Source organism: Panthera leo, chromosome E2 (assembly GCF_018350215.1).
Source record: "Panthera leo isolate Ple1 chromosome E2, P.leo_Ple1_pat1.1, whole genome shotgun sequence".
Classification (NCBI taxonomy): Eukaryota; Metazoa; Chordata; class Mammalia; order Carnivora; family Felidae; genus Panthera; species Panthera leo.
Window position 1 is genome coordinate 47,122,236 of NC_056693.1, and position 19,740 is coordinate 47,141,975.

At 42.4% G+C, this 19,740-nt stretch overlaps 1 protein-coding gene across 4 annotated transcripts in view; it reads right to left on the reverse strand.

Moving 5' to 3' along the window:
• Positions 1-19,740, reverse strand: part of LOC122208681 (IST1 homolog) — a 47,255-nt gene that overhangs the window by 23,357 nt on the left and 4,158 nt on the right. For 2 of the 4 annotated variants that reach the window (XM_042919998.1, XM_042919995.1), the window contains exon 1: positions 13,878-13,980. The exons of 1 other annotated variant lie outside the window; for it this stretch is intronic. The gene's annotated coding sequence lies outside the window, so the exon portion shown is untranslated. Of the gene's footprint in view, positions 1-13,877; positions 13,981-14,057; positions 14,146-19,740 lie in introns of those variants that run through there. One more of the 4 variants, XM_042919996.1, reaches the window with a different exon arrangement.

Here is a 19,740-nt window from a genome sequence, read left to right on the forward strand (position 1 = left end):
GCAGCTCCTCCGCATCCTGTTCACTACAGAGGAGCGAGAGAGGATCCAATTAGAAGCAAGAAAGCTGGTTCCCGGAGACGACGGTCGGCCGACATCTGACCCTGACCTCATTAATGCAGCTTTCCCCCTAACCAGACCTCCACAGGACGAATGGGACTACAACACGGCAGAAGGTAGGGGAAGGCTACTCATTTATCGCCCAGACTCTGATGGCGGGTCTCCAGGCTGCAGCTCGCAAGCCCACCAATTTGGCTAAAGTATATTCGGTCATACAGGGAAAGGCAGACAGTCCAGCTGCTTACTTAGAGAGATTAATGGAAGGCTTTAGGCAGTTTACCCCCATGGATCCAGAAGTCCCTGAGAACCAGGCTGCTGTCGTTATGTCCTTTGTAAATCAAGCAGCTCCTGACATTAAGAGAAAAAACTCCAAAGGCTAGAGGATTTAGAAGGTAAACAGATCCAGGATCTGCTCCGTATAGCACAACGGGTCTACAACAACAGGGACGCCCCAGAAGAGAGACAGATCAAGGCCACAGAGAAAATGACTAAAGTCCTGGGCGCTATAGTCCAGAAAGAACAGCCACCCCCAGAAGGCACTCAAACAACACGCCCTCCCAGGTGGCCGTAACTTCAGAAACCGAGGTGATTTGGGCAGAAGCCCTACACCCCCCGGAACCTCGGCCCAGAAGGCTGAACTAATAGCCTTAACCCAGGCCCTAAAATTAGGGAGAGACCGCAAGCTAACCGTGTACACAGATAGCCGATATGCCTTTGCCACCGCTCATGTACATGGGGCGATATACAGAGAACGGGGGCTCCTCACAGCTGAAGGGAAAGACATCAAAAATAAGAGATTCTAGCCCTGCTAGCAGCCTTATGGGAACCCAAAAAGCTAGCGATTGTGCATTGCCCAGGACACCAGAAGACAACCGACCCAGTTTCCTGGGGCAACAATTTGGCTGATCAGACTGCAAAAAACATACCTCGGCCCCCAGCACAATTACTGACCCTACAGCTGCCAGACCCCGGACCCTGGGAATTGCCCCCCAGCCCTGAGTATTCAGAAAGCAACATTCAATGTATGAGTAAACTTCCTATGACCGGAATCAAAGATGGCTGGTGGAGAGACTCCAAAAGCGGCATTACACTCCCAGATAAACTAGGATGGCAAGTTCTAGAGCGGATCCATCCCAGCACCCACTTAGGTTCCCGGCAAATCTTGGACTTACGGAGACAGACTGGACTAAAAATCAGAAATGTCTCTGATAAGGTCGATCAAGTAGTCACTAAATGTACAGTGTGCCAACTCAACAACGCGAGTAGCAATTCTCAGACAACAACAGTAAGACAAAGAGGGAGCAGACCGGGGACCTACTGGGAAGTAGATTTCACTGAGGTAAAACCAGGAAAATATGGATATAAGTATTTGATAGTTTTTGTAGATACCTTTTCAGGATGGACTGAAGCCTTTCCAACCAAGAATGAAACAGCGCAGATTGTAGCCAAAAAGATCCTAGAAGAAATCCTGCCCAGGTATGGTTTTCCAGTAATGATAGGGTCAGACAATGGACCTGCATTCGTCTCTAAGGTAAGTCAGGGACTGGCTTCCATACTTGGGGCTGATGGGAAATTACATTGTGCATACCGACCCCAAAGCTCAGGACAGGTAGAGAGAATGAACAGAACATTAAAGGAGACCCTAACCAAATTGACCATGGAGACTGGCGCTGATTGGGTGGTCCTTCTCCCCTCTCTGTTCAGGGTGCGTAATTCCCCATACAAACTGGGACTCACACCCTATGAAATAATACATGGTAGACCACCCCCCATCATCCCTAACTTAAAAGATAACCTTGTCAAAGCTGAGAACAATAATAGTCTTGAATTCTTGTTCTCCCTACAAGCCTTGCACAAGGTCCATGAAGATGTACGGCCCAAATTAAAGGAACTCTATGAGACTGGACCCCCGCCTATTCCACATCAATTCCGGCCAGGGGATTGGGTCCTCGTTAAACGTCATCGGCAGGGAACTCTGGAGCCCAGATGGAAAGGACCCTTCCAGGTCATCCTGACAACGCCTACTGCCATCAAAGTAGACGGAATCACCACCTGGATCCATTTCGCCCACGCCAAACCAGTGGACCCGTTCTCAGACCTCATCGGACCTTCAAAGACAACCTGGACTGTTGATCGGACTAAGGACAATCCTTTAAAATTGACCCTACGCCACCAACGGACTGAGCCGTAACTATGGTACTTGCCCTCCTCTTGATTGTTCTGCAAATTCTGTCTGTAAATCCAAACCCCCACAACCCCTATAATTTGACATGGGAAATTACTAATTTAGAGACTCATGAAGTCTACAACAAAACCCTAGGAACTGCCCCATTAAATACCTGGTGGCCAGATTTATATTTTAATTTAGAAAAAATTAGTCCATTAGAAGAAATGGAAGGAGGTAAATGGAGGCAACTGCAAAGGAGGGTATCAATAAGTAGAAATGGATTTTATGCATGTCCGGGATTTAGGACCGGGGCGATGAGGCACACATGTGTAGGGTTTGAAACCCTCTATTGAGCAGCCTGGAGTTGCGTCACCTCCAATGATGGGGAAGGGAAGTGGGAAGTAAAACCCCAATTTATTGAAATGTCCTATGTCCAACCATCTACCCGCACCAGGTATGATGAAAACTGTAACCTTATTCGTGTAAGATTTACAGAGGAGGGGAAAAAGGACAGGCGGTGGGTCTCAGGACTCACTTGGGGACTCTACTTATATCAATATCCCCTCTTTGGGACTGCCATTCAAATAAAATTAAAAGTCTCCCCTCTTGTACAACCGGTGGGGCCAAATCAGGTATTAGAAAAAAAAAAAAAAGAGAGACGAGCCTATCCCCAGGCAGATCCCCACTACTCCCTCCAGCAGGACCCCCGTCCTTATCCCAGGAGTAAAAGCACAAGCTGTCCAAGAAAATCAGAACCCAGAAGGCATAGACTCCCTATGGAAATTGCTAACAGCAGCGTATGAGGCCTTAAACCGATCGGACCTTGAGGCATCAAGGGCCTGCTGGCTATGTTATGATATAAAACCCCCCTTCTATGAAGCCATAGGTCTAGATGCCCCTTTTTCACAGTCAGGAGAAGAGTCGTCAGCAGCTTGCAAGTGGAATCGAAAGGGCCCCGGCCTCACACTGCAAGCGGTCACTGGCAATGGGACTTGTATAGGAAAGGTCCCCTCTAGCCATATCCAGCTCTGTGCCCCGACTAATTACTCTATGGATGAATCTAAATGGATAGTTCCAGCTCCTGACAGTTGGTGGATTTGTTCTAAGACAGGGCTCACCCCATGTGTTAGCAGAGATGTTTTTAATTCGTCACCCGAATATTGTATCATGGTATTAATATTTCCAAAGGTTATTTACCACCGAGAAAATGTTGTATATGATCTGTGGGCAGAAGGGACGGAAGCAAGAGAGTCAATAAGAACAAAACGGGAACCCTTTACAGCCATAACCTTGGCCACCTTATTCGGCCTCAGTACCATAGGGGCAGGAACAGGGATCTCATCACTAGCCATCCTGCACCGAGGGTTCAATAGCCTAAGGGCAGCCATTGATGAGGATATAGCCAGACTTGAGGACTCAATCTCGCACCTCGAAAAATCTCTGACCTCCCTTTCTGAAGTGGTCCTACAGAACCGAAGGGGGCTAGATCTAGTCTTCCTCCAACGGGGAGGTTTATGTGCAGCCTTAAGAGAAGAATGTTGTTTTTATGCTGACCACACCGGAGTAGTCCGAGAGTCCATGGCTAAAGTTAGAGAAGGCCTGGCCAAACGGAAGCGTGAACGAGAACAACAACAAGGCTGGTTTGAGTCTTGGTTCAATCAGTCCCCATGGCTAGCCACCCTGCTTTCTGCTCTAGCTGGGCCCCTTATACTCCTTCTCCTCCTCACCTTCGGGCCTTATATTATTAATAAACTAGTTGCCTTTATCAAAGACCGAGTGAACACGATCCAACTGATGGTCCTTAGGACCCAATACCAACCTGTCATTACCGAAACATTTGAGTCAGACACATAAGATCCAAGATTGGCTCTTAAGGCACCAAAGAAAGGGGGGAATGAGAGACTAAGAGAAAAATTACCAGGTGTACTCACAACTGCAAAGAAAACACCTCCCCCCCACCCCCCCACCCCCCCCCCCCCACTCCCACCGTTCCCAGAACCAGCCAGGGCGTGTCCGGTTGTGGTCTGACCTAAAGGTGGGAACCAATCAAGTTCTGCTGAGTGGTTTGAAAAAAAGGCGGGAACCAATCAAGTTCTGCTGAGTGTTCAAATTTAAATGTCAACCAATAACAGCTCTGTAACCGCAAAAAAATCCCTAACTTGTTTGTGCCTGTCTATAAAAGAAGCTGTAAGATCCTCGCTCAGGGCCTCTTAGCGTCACCGGCAACGAGTGCGTGGAGGACCGGGTTCGAACCTGCAATAAATGACCCTTGCCACTTGGCTTTGACTCTGGACTCTGGTGGTTTGTTTTCGGGCGGTCTCTCGAATCGGGGCATATCAATGGAACTGAACTAGATAGTACTCAGTAACAACAAAACACAGCAGAAAATCTCCAAACACCTGGAAATTAACAACACACTTCTACATAATCCATGGGTCAAAGAGGAAGTTGCAAGCAGAAACATTTTTATTTATTTAATTAAAAAAAATTTTTTAATGTTTATTCATTTTTGAGAGACAGAGAGCATGAATGGGGAAAAGGTAGAGAGAGACAAAGGGAGACACAGAATCCCAAGTAGGCTCCAGGCTCTGCACTGGCATCCGAGACCGACACAGGGCTCAAACCCACAAACCGTGAGAACCTGAGCTGAAGTTAGACGCTTAACCAACTGAACCACCCAGGTACCCTAAGCAGAAACATTTTTAAAGGTATGAACTACAAGATAATGAAAATATTGAAACTTGTACATGTAGCTTAAAAAGTAGTCCTGGTGCACGTGGGTGGCTCAGTCGGTTAAGCATCAGACTTCAGCTCAGGTTGTGATCTCTTTGTGAATTCCAGCCCTGCATTGGGCTCTGTGCTGATGGCTGGAATCCCAGCCTGCCTGCTTCAGCTTTTGTGTCTCCCTCTCTCTGCCCCTCCCCCACTCACACTCTGTCTCTCTCAAAAATAAATAAACTTAGAAAAAAACTTAAGGGGTGCCTGGGTGGCTCAGTCGGTTGAGCATCCAACTTCAGCTCAGGTCATGATCTCACCGTTATGAGGTTGAGCCCCACTTCAGGTTCTCTTTTGTCAGCACAGAGACTGCTTCAGATCATCTGTCTCCCTCTCTCTGCCCCTCCCTGACTCATGCTCACTTGCTCGCTCTCTCTCAAAAATAAATTTAACTTAAAATTTAAATAGTTAAAAATTAAATAAAAATTGGCAAATTTGGGGGCACCTGGCTGGCTCAGCCAGTAGAGCATGTGACTCTTGACCTCAGGGTGGTGAGTTCGAGTCCCATGTTGTCCATAAAGATTACTTTAAAAAATTGATACATCTATAGCAAACTGGCAAAAAAAAAAAAGGGGGGGGGGGACACAAAATATCAGGAATGAAGAGGGAAATATCATTACAGATCCTACAGACATTAATTAAAAGGGGACATTATTAGGGTGCCTGGGTGGCTCAAGTCAGTTGAGCGTCTGAATTCAGCTCAAGTCATTATCTCATGGTTTGTGGGTTCGAGCCCCACGTCAGGATCTGTGCTGACAGCTCGGAGTCTGGAGCCTGCTTCAGATTCTGTGTCTTCCTCTCTCTCTGACCCTCCCCTGCTCACACACTCTCACTCACTCTCTCTCTCTCTCTCTAAATAAACATTAAAAAAAGGGGGGGGGATATTATTATCAAATTATGCCTATAAATTCAAATGAGTCAAGAATGGACAAATCTCTTATGCTTAATTTACCAAAATCAACAGAAAAAGAAAACGTAACAGGGGCGCCTGGGTGGCTCAGTCGGTTGAGAGTATGACTTCGGCTCAGGTCATGATCTCCTGGTTTGTGAGTTCGAGCCCCGCGTCAGGCTCTGTGCTGACAGCTCAGAGCCTGGAGCCTGTTTCAGATTCTATGTCTCCCTCTCTCTCTGACCCTCCCGTTCATGCTGTCTCTCTCTCTGTCAAAAATAAATAAACATTAAAAAAAATTTTTTTAATAAAAAATAAATAAACTGTAAGATATGCAAACATCTATAATACAAACCCTATGAAAGGATTATAACTAGTGATTACAAAACTATTTCTCAGTATTCTACCTTGTTTATATACAGGCATACCTCTTTTTATTGCACTTCTCACATACTGCATTTTTTACAACTTGAGGGTTTGTAACCCTGCATTAAGCAAGTCTATCAGCACCATTATTTCAAAAGCATTTGCTTACTTCAAGTCTGTGCCACATTTTGTTAATTCTCACAATATTTCAAACTTTTTCTTATTATTACGTTTGTTATGGTGACGAGTGATCAGTGACGTTTGATGTTAATATTTCAACTATAACTGGGGTGCCACCAATCACTCCACCACCACTTCAATGTAAGACACTGAACTTTGTAAGTGTGTGTGTGTTCTGACTGTTCCACCAACCAGCCATTCCCCCATCTTTCTCCCTTTGCTTAAGCATCCCTATTCCCCAAGAAACAATACTAAAATCAGGCCAATCAATAACCCTACAACGGCCTCTAAGTGTTCAAGGAAAAGAAGAATCATATGCCTCTCACTGTAAATCAAAAACTACAAATGATTAAACTCAATAAGGAAAACACGTCAAAAGCTGAGACAGGCCGAAAGCTGGGTTTCTTGCACCAGTTAGTCAAGTGGTAAATGCAAGGGAAAAGTTCTTAAAGGAAATGAAAAGTGTTACCCCACTGAAGACACAAATAAGAAAGTAAAACAGCCTTACTGCTGACATGGAGAACGTTTTAGTGGTCTGGATGGATAAAAGATCAAACCAGCCACAACATTCCCTAAACCAAAGCCTAATCCAGAGGAAGATCCTAACTCTCCTCAATTCTACAAATTGAGAGAGGAGAGGAAGCTGCAGAAAAAAAGCCTGAACCTCGAAGAGGTTGATTCATGAGGTTTAAAGAAAGAAGCCATTTCCCTAACATACAAGTGCTGATGTAGAAGCTGCAAAAAGTTATCCAGAAGATGTAGTTAAGATAATCAATGAAGGTGACTAAAACAACAGATTTTCAACATAGATGAAATGGCCTTACACTGGAAAGAGATGCCATCTAGGACCTCTATAGCTGAAGAGAAGTCAATGCCTGGATTCAAAGCTTCAAAGGAAAGGCTGACTCTTGTTAGGGGCTAATATAGCCAGTGACTTTAAGTTGAAACCAATGCTCATTTACCATTCTAAAAACCCTAGGGCCCTTAAGAATTACACTAAATCTGGGGGCCTGGGTGGGTCAGTCAGTTGAGTATCTGACTTCAGCTCAGGTCATGATCTCATGGTTTGCGAGTTCGAGCCCCACATTGGGCTGTGTTGACAGCTCAGAGCCTGGAGTCTGCTTTGGGTTCTGTGTCCCTCCCTCGCTCATGCTGGTTGTCTTTATTTCTCTTTCTCTCTCTCTCTCTCTAAGATTAAATAAAACATTAAAAAAAAAATTATGCCAAATCTAGGGGAGCCTGGGTGGCCCAGGCAGTTACCCACTTGACTTTGCCTCAGGTCATGATCTTGTGGTTTGTGAGTTTAAACCCCACATTGGGCTCTGTGCTGACAGCGCAGAGCCTGCTTGGGATTCTCTCTCTCTCTCTCTCAAAATTAAATAAAACTTGGAAAAAAACACAAAGAATTATGCTAAATCTACTCTACCTGTGCTCTATAAATGGAACAACAAAGCCTGGATGATAGCACATCTGTTTATAACATGGCTTATTAAATATTTTAAGCTCACCACTGAGACCTACTACTCAGAACAAAAAGATTCCTTTCAAACATGACTGTTCATTAACAACACACCTGGTCACCCAAGAACTCTGATAGAGATGTATGAGATTAATGTTTCCAATGCCTGCTAATACAACATCCATTCTGCAGCCCCTGGATCAAGGAGTAATTTCAACTTTCAAGTCTTATTACTATTTTCTTTAGTATTTAAAAAAAAAATTTTTTTTAACGTTTATTTTTGAGAGAGAGAGACACAGAGTGCTAGCTGAAGAGGGGCAGAGAGAGGGAGACACAGAATCTGAAGTGGGCTCCAGGCTCTGAGCTGTCAGCACAGAGCCCAATGAGGGGCATGAACTCACAAACAGTGAGGTCACAACCTGAGCCAAAGTCGGTCGCTCAAATGACTGAGCCACCCAGGTGACCCTCAAATCTTATTATTTAAGAAATATATCTTACATGGCTACAGCTGCCATAGAGAGTGACTCCCCTCATGGACTTGGGCAAAGTTAATCAAAAACCTTCTAGGAAGTATTCACCATCCTAGATGCCACTAAGAACATTTGATTTGTGATTCATGTCAAGAGGGTAAAATACCCATATTAACAGTAATTTGGAAAACACTGATTCTAAACTTTGACGGGTTTGAGACTTTAGTGGAGGAAGTAACTGCAAGTGTATAAAGAGCAAAACTAGTAAAATTAAAAGGGGAGCCTGAAGATGTGGCTGAATTGCTGCAATTTCATGATAAAAACTGATGAGAAGTTGTTTCTTTTTTTTTTTAAGTTAATTTATTTATTTACTTAAACAATTTCTACACTCAATGTGGGGCTCAAACTCAAGATCAAAAGACCAAGAGTCACATGCTCTTCTGACTGAGTCAGCCAGGTACCCCGAGACGTGATCCTCATAAACAAACCACGTTCTTTAGTGGTTTCTTGAGATGAATTCTACTCCTGGTGAAGACGCTGTGATTGTTGACATGACAACAAAGAATTTAGGATATTACATAAACTTAGTTGATAAAGCAGCAACAGGGTTTGAGAGGACTGACCCAAATTTTGAAAAAAACGGTCTATGGTGGGTAAAATATTATCAAACAGTATCATATGCTGAGAAATTGTTCATAAAAGGAAGTCAACTGATGCAAAAACAAAAAAACAAAAAAAAACCACCCAACTCCATTACTGTCTTAAAATTTTAAGAAATTGGGGCACCTGGGTGGCTCAGTCAGTTAAGCGTCCGACTTCAGCTCAGGTCACGATCTCGCGGTCCGCAAGTTCGAGCCCTGCGTTGGGCTCTGGGCTGACGGCTCAGAGCCTGGAGCCTGCTTCCGATTCTGTGTCTCCCTCTCTCTCTGCCCCTCCCCCGTTCATGCTGTGTCTCTCTCTGTCTCAAAAATAAATAAAACGTTAAAAAAAAATTTTTTTTTTTTTAAATTTTAAGAAATTGCCGCAGCTTCAGCTTCACCTGCATCAGTCAGCAGCCATCAACATGTAGGGAGGATCCTCCAGAAGTTACAGCTTGCTGAAAGTTAGCATTTTTTTAACTTTTTTTTTTTTTTTTTTTTTTGCGAGAGAGGGCATGCACTTGCACGTGTGGGGGAGGAACAGAGGGAGAAAAGAGAGAATCCTATGCAGGCTCCACGACCAGTGTGGAGCTGCATGCAGGGCTCAATCTCACAACCATGAGATCATGACCTGAGCTGAAATCAAGAATTGATGCTTACCCAACTGAGCCACCCAGGTGCCCCAGCAATAAAATTTTTAATTAAAATATATTTTTTTAGACATAATGCTACTGTACACTTAAAAGACTACAATATAAACATTAACTATTATATGTACTATGAAAACAAAAAAACTGATTTGTCTCACTTCACTGTGGTGGTCTAGAACGGAACCCACAATATCTCCAGGGAAGGCATGTACTGATCTACTAATATTTTTATTAGTGTAACACCACTATGTCACACATTGGTTCTTCCCAAATCCTCACTTTATCCCAATTCTTAACTCTGGAACAACAAATCCATCTAGTCCCTCTTTTATCATTCAGTTCCAGAAGACTTTTAAAGGAAAATCTCTTACAAATCAAAACCACAATGAGATACCACCTCACACCTGTCAGAATGGCTAACATAAACAACTCAGGCAACAACAGATGTTGGCAAGGATGTAGAGGAAGAAGATCTCTTTTGCCCTGTGGGTGGGAATGCAAACTGGTGCAGCCACTCTGGAAAACAGTGTGGAGGTTCCTCAAAAAATTAAAAATAGAACTACCCTACGACCCAGCAATTGCACTACTAGGTATTTATCCAAGCATAGGTGTGCTGTTTTGAAGGGGCACATGCACCCCAACTTTTATAGCAGCGCTATCAACAATAGCCAAAGTATGGAAAGCACCCAAATGTCCATCAATAGATGAATGGATAAAGAAGATGTGGTATATATATATATACAATGGAGTATTACTCGGCACTCAAAAAAGAACAAAATCTTGCCATTTGCAACTAGATGGAACTGGATGGAACTAGAGGGTATTATGCCAGGTGAAATTAGAGAAAGACAAATATCATATGAGGACTTTAAGACACAGAAGAGATGAACATAAGGGAAGGAAAGCAAAAATAATATAACAGGGAGGGGGACAAAACATAAGAGACTCTTAAACATGGAGAACAAACAGAGGGTTACTGGAGGGGATGTGGGAGGGGGGATGGGCTAAATGGGTAAGGGGCATTAAGGAATCTCCTCCTGAAATCATTGTTGCACTATATGCTAACTTGGATGTAACTTAAAAAATAAATAAAAATAAGCAGAAATATGTAACAAGAACTTAAAAAAATGAAAATGAGTCAAAGTAAATAAAGGATAATCTCTTCATTCTGAAAAGGGGAAGGTGTAAAACCATGGATTGAGTCATTCCTCATGTTGTTTGGAGGATAAAGGTGAGACTGCTGCAGTTCACACCTGCTGCCCCAAATCATGAAGCTGCCCAAAGGTAGTAATCCTGAAAGCTCTATTGAAGTAGCTAAAAAGAGCAAAAAAGATCCTGAATTTCTAAAGGACCAGCTTTAGAGTATGTAGCTCCAAAAGTGCAGTGGGTAAGGGAGGAAGTAGAGTGAATAGTGGGCTAGAATGGTATTATGCAATATAAAAAAAAGTTTTTATATTTGAACTGTATTATTTTACTTATCTTGAATATTTCTTCCTTATAAAATAAATGATATGAACAGATTTAGGTATGACCGCTGTATTTCAGCTATGAAGATGTCACATTAAAGTACAAACAAGTTAGAAGGCATTTCCAAGTTAATATAGTCCAATCCTTAAAACCTTTCATTTAGAGAATGCCAACTTTACTATATTTTCACACAGTAAACTGTTACCTAATCTCACTGACCAAAACAAACAAAAACTTCACTGACCAAATTAATCAAGATTAAAAAATTAATAAAATAAAGGGCCACAAGACCTGTAGCATCATGTGTAACTCACAAGAAATGTATAGGCTACAGAATTCAGAGACCATCAAGATTTTCTGGAAGAAGCTATAAATACTGAAATATGTAGGCATTATTAAAGTTTTTTATCTTGTTTCTCAATGAAATTAGTATTTAAAAAAAAAAAAATCACAAAAAATTCAGTGGGTATACATTTTACCAAGTTTTTCCTCATACTGTTACAAACCTGATATCATGCACTCTGACACTACTGAATCTTTTTATCAAGTGACACAGAATCTGTTACAGTGTTTGTAACTTTATTTTAATGGCTGCCTAATATTCCAATGAGTAATAATTTCTAAATTATTTCCCTTTCTGACATTTGTCATATAATGCTGAAATTAGTATTCATGTGCACACTACTTTTCCTGTATTTGAAATCATTTCATTAGACTATAATTTCTAGCTTTATTTTTTAAATCAGCATCGACTGCATACAGCTGGGACTTGATTCTAACTTTAAAGGAATGAGAACTTGGGGTGCCTGGGTGGCGCAGTTGGTTAACCGTCCGACTCTTGATCTCGGGCCAGGTCATGATCTCACAGTTGGTGAGTTTGAGCCCCGCATCAGGCTCTGTGCTGATGGTGCAGAGCCTGCTTGGGATTGTCTCTCCCTCTCTCTGTCCCTCCACTGCTCGTGCTCTCTCTCTCTCAAAATAAATAAATAAACTTAATAAAAATTAAAAAAAAAAAAAAAAGGAATGAGAACTTAAGCAGACTAGAGTTGGGGATTCTGGAGGGTCCTGATCGCTTAGAAGCCCAGAGGCACAGGAAGAGAATAAAAACAAGTAATTTGGACAAAACAATAACACTAGTTTAAAAATGAGAGCATTTAAGAAACTAGGTGACTTTAGGACTGCCTGGGTGGCTCAGTCTGTTAAGTGTCCAACTCTTGATCTCAGCTCAGGTCATGATCTCAAGAGTTCCAGAGACGGAGTCCCAAGTCGGGCTCTGCACTGACAGCACAGAGTCTGCTTGGGATTCTCTCTCTGCCCCTTCCTTGCTCTCTCTCTCTCTCTCTCTCAAAACAAATGAAGTTAAAAAAAAAACAAACTAGGTGACTTCGAAATGCAATACTAACACTAAATTTTCAAAACACTCCTTTCTCTTCTAACAAAAGGATACTACCAAGTCTTCCTATCCCAGAAGATGTAATTCTGAGGAAGCTGTAAAAAAATTTCCCAGGGCACCTGGGTGTCTCAGTTAAGCCTCTGCCTACAGATTTCCGCTCAGGTCATGATCTCAAGGTTCCTGAGATGGAGCCCTTCTTGGGCTGTGCACAGACAGCACGGAGCCTACTTGGGATTCTCTCCCTCTCTCTCTTCCCCTACCCCACTGGCGTGCTCTCAAAATAAACATTTTAAAAAAAGAAAATTTCCCATGGACAACTGGAGTGTAGGTAGTCAATAAACTTCTACATGTTTACGCGCACACACACATATCTCAACCACTATTTTGTTAACATACACAAGGAGGGACACAAACAAAACAAAATTGGCTCTGAATTGATCGCTGAAGTTGGAAGAGGAGGGAATTCATTATACTGTCTACATTTGTCTGCCTGAAATTTTAATGAAAACTTAAAAATATATATGCATAATAGAGAAAACTACAAGTCCCCAAAAAGTTACTTATGACCGGCTTTTGTTTTTTATTTTACTGCAACAGAAAATGAAAGTGTTGTCTTTCCTACTGTCTAATTGTAAACGGACCCTCCATGGATCCCTATCCTTGCAGAAGTTTACGCTGCTGGAGTTTTCAAATCCTCAACTCCGGCACCCCGGAGGAGGAGCGCTGAGAACACAAAGAGGGGAGAGACAAGGACAGGGCCTCCGGCTTCTCACAAGGTCTCTCATAACACACGTAGGGGTCTGCGAAAAGGGGCGAAGACCGCTGCTTGCTCAAAACAGAAAAAGGCCATTTTCTCTGGCCAAAGGGGGCCCAAGTCCAGGGCCCCCCACCCCCCCACAGGCACCACCTCAGGGGGCCGCCCCTCCAGGTGGAGGCGATCAGACTGTCGCGCACACCGGAGACACCGACCTTCCCGAAGTCTCTCTGAACCAGTGGAAACGGCACAGGGGTGTCACCGAAACCGCAGAACGAGCCCTGTCACCATCGGGAGGCAGAGCCGAGGCCGTGGCGTTTCCGCCTCGAAGCAGGAATGACAACGGGAAAGTTTCGCCGCTTCAAGTAACCAAGACCAGCGGTCTCCCGAGCTGCTCGAGGCCCTGCCACGCCCCCAACCCCGGCCTCCATTAGGCCTCCCGCACCGCGGACTCTCGGGCCTGACCTCCGGCCTGACCCCCAAACCCAGGATCCTTCCCTTTCTCAACTGCCACCTGGGGGTCGTCTGAACCCCAGATTTGGGACTTCCAGATACGGAGCGCAGTGGGAGGAGGAAAACAAAGACCCTTGACGCTGAGACTGCCACACTCACCTGGCTGAATCCAGGTGCAAAAACGGCTGAGACAGACTTAGCACTCAAAGACCAGCATCCAAAATGGCGGGTCCCTCAGCCTCAGCATAAGCAAGCGCGGGCGGAGGAATCTGCGAGGCCAAGCTAGCCACGCCCCCCTTTCCAGGGATTGGCTGCGTTCCCGCCCCGCCCGGAACTCACGTTCGGAGGGACTGGGAAGCTCCCTCACTGAGCTCCCTCCGGAGCCGGTGCAATGGGGACTACTTCCCGCGGCGGAGGCATGGGTGGTGACGCGTTAAGACTTCACGCCATCTGCATTAGCGTTCTCCGGTAGAGGCGCGTCCTGGGTATCGCATAGCTTGACCTGGGCGCAGGGAGGCAGGAGGGAGTGGTTTGTTCACCTGCTTTGTGCTGAATTCCTTTTTCCGCATTGTTCCATGCCCTCGAAAAATCCGCTCCAGCACTACCTTTTAAACACCCAGTGTTACTCCTAGAGATTTGCTCCGGTGCCTCGCTCAACTCCAGTGGCCCTGGGGGCTTTCCCTGGTGTCCGTTTCTTTCCTCCGGCGGCAATGACTGAGCAGGTTTCCACCCTTTAAAGGCTTTTTATCCGACCCTTCACCCTATTCCCTTAGTTGCCCACCATCACTCCATCGATCCCCTCCAATAGTCTTGCCCCCTTTTAAAACCAAGTCTCATTACTATTTTAACCAGACTCTCTAGCCTGTATTATATAATTCACTAGTATGTTTCCTCAACACCACGTTCTCCAGAAACTTACCATATCTCTGTATTCAGAGGAAACTTGGATATAGTTGTCTTTGTTTTCCACTTGAAAACTATTCTCTGCTTACTATTGGAAGGGGCTTCTTAGGCTCTTGGCTTCTAGAAGGAGGTAACCCTGCCCCCTGCCGTAAAGGCTTCATCTACCGGGATCAACACTGTGGTTTGCTAAATTATAATGCGGTCATATGACAAGGATGGATGGACTATGCGTAACAGTATGAGGTTTTTATGAATTTAGATATACTGTTTTTATAACCACTTGCAGTATTTCTAAATAAAACCGGTTCCAGAACCTCAAAATACAGTGTTTGGTTCTTTTAAAATGTGTGGGGTTTTTTCCTCTGTAAATGCATGCAAATATAATTCAGCCCGTTGTGCAATAAGGTAATGGCATCTAAAAAAAATAGAAGTGAAGGCAGATTGCTTGAATTTAAAAAGCCTTGGAGACACTGCAATCAAATGGAATGTGTGTGGATCTTGTTTAATGATTCAAACAAGCCAACTATAAAAGACATTTTGAGACAATCAGGGAAATTACTTTATGGACGAAGTATTACAAGATACTAACTAACCAAAGAGTTGTTCTTTTATAAGCATGAAAATGGCATTGAGATTTTGTAAGAAAATGTCTTTTTTAAATTTTTTAAGAAACGAATACTTTGCAAAGGGGTAAAATGGCACAAAAATCTTGAAATTGTTTAATTGGATGAGAGTTACTGTACAATTATCCCTACCCTTAAGCATGTCTTCAAATGTTCATAGTCAATAAGTCAAAAGGTGAAAGCAGCCCAACTACATGGTGCGAAGACTGGATAAATAAAATGTGGTACATACACGCAATGGAATATTATGCAGCCTAAGAAGGAAGGAAATTTTGACACATCATCTACAACATGGATGAACCTTGAAGACATTCTAGTATGGGAAATAAGCCAGTCACAAAAGGACATACACCGTGTAGTTCCATCTATATGAGGTACCTAAAGAGGTCAAATTCAGACAGGGAGAAAGTAGAAATTCAGAGAGGGAGAAAGCAGAATAATGACTACCAGGGGCTAGAGGGAGGGGAAAGTGGGAATTATTGTTAAATAAGCACAGAGTTTCAGTTTGGCAAAACAAAAGTTCTGGAGGTGGATGGGGGTGATGGCTATGATTATGTGAATGTACTTAATGCCACTGAACTGTACAATTAAAAATGGTTAAAATGCTAACTTTTAGGAGTGCCTGGGTGGCTCAGTCGGTTAATGAGTTTGAGCTCTGCATTAGGCTCTGTGCTGACAGCTCAGAGCCTGGAGCCTACTTCAGATTCTCTGTCTCCCTCTCTCTCTCTACCCTCCCCCTTGCGTGCTCTTCCTCTCTCTTTCTCTCAAATATAAATAAACATTTTTTTTTAATTTTAATGCTAACTTTTAGATTATGTATATTTTACCACAATAAAAAAACAGTTCATAACAAATTAAAAACAAATTTTTTTAATGTTTACTTACATTCAAGAGAGAGAGACACACACAGTGCGAGCAGGGGAGGGGCAGAGATACGGAGACAGAATCCAAAGCAGGCTCCAAGCTCTGAGCTGTCAGCTGTCAGCCCCAACGTGGGGCTCGAACCCATGAGCCATGAGATCATGACCTGAGCAGAAGTGGACGCTTAAGGAACCGAGCCACCCAGGCGCCCCCTAACAAAGTTTTTTAAACTAAGTCTATGTCATGAAGGGGATTAAATAAACAGCATATATACTAATCATTTAAATGGAAAATGTGGAATCTTCTACCAGAAAACTGGCTCTAGATTAAAAGGGACTAATGAGACATAATAACCAAATAAAATACATAAAATTCAATTGGATCCTGGTTAAAAAAAGGAAAGATACTGGGGGAACAACTTAAGAAATTCAAATGTGTGTTTAATATTAGACATTATGAAATTATTGTTAATTTTCATAAGCATAATCATTGTTTCATAAGTGTAATCACAGTGTAGGAGAATCCCCTTATTCTTAGGAGATGTATGTTGAACTATGTAAAAGTGAAGGATCATGTTGTCTGCAACTTACTTTCAAAGTGTTCAGAAAACAAAAAGTGTGTGTGTTTATACTAGGCTATTATATATCTCCATGGGAAGTAGTAGTTTCCCCCCCAGAAACTACCAGATTAAACCAAGTTTCCAGCATTAAATATATTATGATTCTGTTCTGCATTTAGTTTAAAAGCAGGATAAAGGGGACTGAATTTAATACCTTCTTTTTTTGAAAGTAAAAATATGTTTGTTTTTACTAATTTGAAAGTATATGTGTGGGGTTTAATGAAAGACTCCTCATGCCATTATTAATTTTTTGGAATACATTATTTAAAATTTTGTTATTATTTTAAATTTAACACAAATAATAATATGCAAACTGTCAGTAAACCTGCTTTTTATACTTAATATATCCTGTATATCATTTTTTAAAGATTTTTTTTAAATGAGAGACAGAGTGCAAGTGGGGGAGGAACAGAGAGAAAGCGAGACACAGAATCCAAAGCAGGCTCCAGGCTCTGAGCTGTCAGCATAGAGCCCAACACAGGGCTCGAACCCACCACCCATGAGTTCATGACCTGAGCCAAAGTCAGACACTTAAAGTTTTTATTTTTAAGTAATCTCTACAGGGACGCCTGGGTGGCTCAGTCAGTTAAGTGTCTGACTCTTGACTTTGGCTCAGGTCATGATCTCATGGTCATAGGACTGAGTCCTGCATTGGGTTCCACACTGAGCATGAAGCCTGCTTGGGATTCTCTCTCTTCCTCCCTCTCGCTGCCCCTCCCACCCTCTCAAAATAAGTAAATAAACATTAAAAAAAAAAAAAAAGTAATCTCTACACCCAACATGGAACTAGAACTTAAGAGTCCCATACTCTATCAACTGAGCCAGCCACACACTCCATTCTACATATCTTTTCCTGTCAATACATATAGATCCATCTTTAACAATGGAAGCAGGTACACCATTATTTAGCCAATCATCTCTTATTGATACTTAGGCTGATTCCAGTAATGTTCTGTAATGTACTATAATGAATATTGTTCTAAATATATATATGAATACTTTCAGACTATTTTTCCTCAGACTATTTATTCAAGACAGATTCCCATAAGTGGTAATGCTAGGTCAAAGGGTATGCATATTTAAATTTTTGATGCCCACGTTATGGGCTGAACTGTGTCCCCACCCCCCTCCAAATTCGTATGTTGAGATACTAACCCCCAGTATCTCAGAATGTGACCTTACTTGGAGACTGGGTCTTTACAGAGGTAGTCAAATTAAAATGAGGTCCTTCGAGACAGCCCTACTCCAATATGACTTGTGTCCCATAAAAAGGTGAAATTTGGAGATAGACACACATGCAGGGAGAACACCAAGTGAAGATGAAGGCAAAAGCAAAGCATCTACAAACTGAGAAACACCAAAGATTGCCAACAAACCACCAGAAGCTTTCAGGAGAGGCCTGGAACCAATTCTTCCTAATAGCTCTCAGAAGGAACTAACCCTATTAATACCTTGATGTAGAACTTCTAGCCTCCAGAATCATGAGACAATAAATTCCTGTTGTTTAAGCCACCCAGTTTGTGGGACTTTGTTAAAGCAGCCCTAGCAAACTAGTACAACCTGTTACCAGACAGTTCTCCCAGAAGGTTCTATAATTTTATCCTCCTAGTAATAGTATATGTGCATGCCCATTTCCTCATACTCCCCAACTGTGGGCATTGTCAATCTTTCTAATCTTTTTGAAACTAATAAATTATTTTAAGTTGCATATCTTTGAACATTAGTAAGATTGACTAGCTTGTAAATAGTGTGCTCATTATAGGTTTTGCCCATTTTCCTAATGGTGCAAATAAACTTTTAAAATAAATTTTTTTACGGTAATGCATAAACAGCAATACACACACACACACACACACACACACACACACAGCTGAAAAAGATTTACAGTAAACACTAAATCTCCGTCCTTTGCCCCTTAGTCTTTTAGTCCCTCACCCTAGAAATAGAAGAACTGTTGTTACCAGATTCTGGTGCCTTAGAGCAAGTTACTTAATCTCTCTGTGCCTCAGTTTCCTCATCTGTAAAATGGGAATACCACCACCTACCTTAATAAAATTGTTTTAAATGTGCTAATTACAAAAAGCTCTTAGAACGGTGTATTAAACAGATAATGTTTAATGCTTTCAAAATCCTTCCAGTGATATGGGCACATAAAACTATATAAATATATATGCCTTTCTTCTACACATGTACTACTAGCATACTATTTATGGTAACCTATAACTTGTACTGCAACATACATTAAGATATACATCTTGGAGGCACACCTGGGTGGCTCAGTCAGTTAAGCGTTTGACTTCGGCTCAGGTCATGATCTTGAGGTTTGTGAGTTAGAGCCCTGCATCGGGCTCTGTGCGGACAGCTCGGAGCCTGGAGCCTGCTTCCAATTCTGTGTCTCCCTCTCTCTCTGTGCCCCTCTCCACCTACACTCTGTCTCTCTCTCTCTCTCTCTCAAAAATAAATAAAAATAAAGAGAAATTTTAAGATATATATCTTGGAGATTGTTCCATATCAGCAGTTTTCAATAATTCTCATTCTTTTAAAGGGCTGAATAATATTCCAATATATACATATACTATAATTTTTTAACACTGTTCTATTGATGTGAATTTAGATTATTTCCAATATTTTGCCTCTGTAAACAATGCTGCAATGACTAGATATTGGCCTGCATGGATTGTATTTATTAGGTAAATTCCCGGAAGCAGAACTGGATCAAGGGTAGGTATATTTTTAATGTTAATAGATATTGCCAAATCACCCTTGAAAGAGGTAGTTCAATTTACATTGCCACCAATGTATGAGAGTTTCTATTTCCCCATGCCCTCAGTAGCATAGTGTGTTTGGAAAACTTTCGGAATAGTTGACATTATTGCAACTTTGTTCAAAACATGAAAGTAAATATCTGTGGAAAGTGTCATTGAGCCCATGTCTTGCTAAAACCTTCTCCAAATGGTCAATAATAAGCATGTATAAGAAGGTGGTCAACATCTTTAGCCATCAGGGAAAGGTAAAT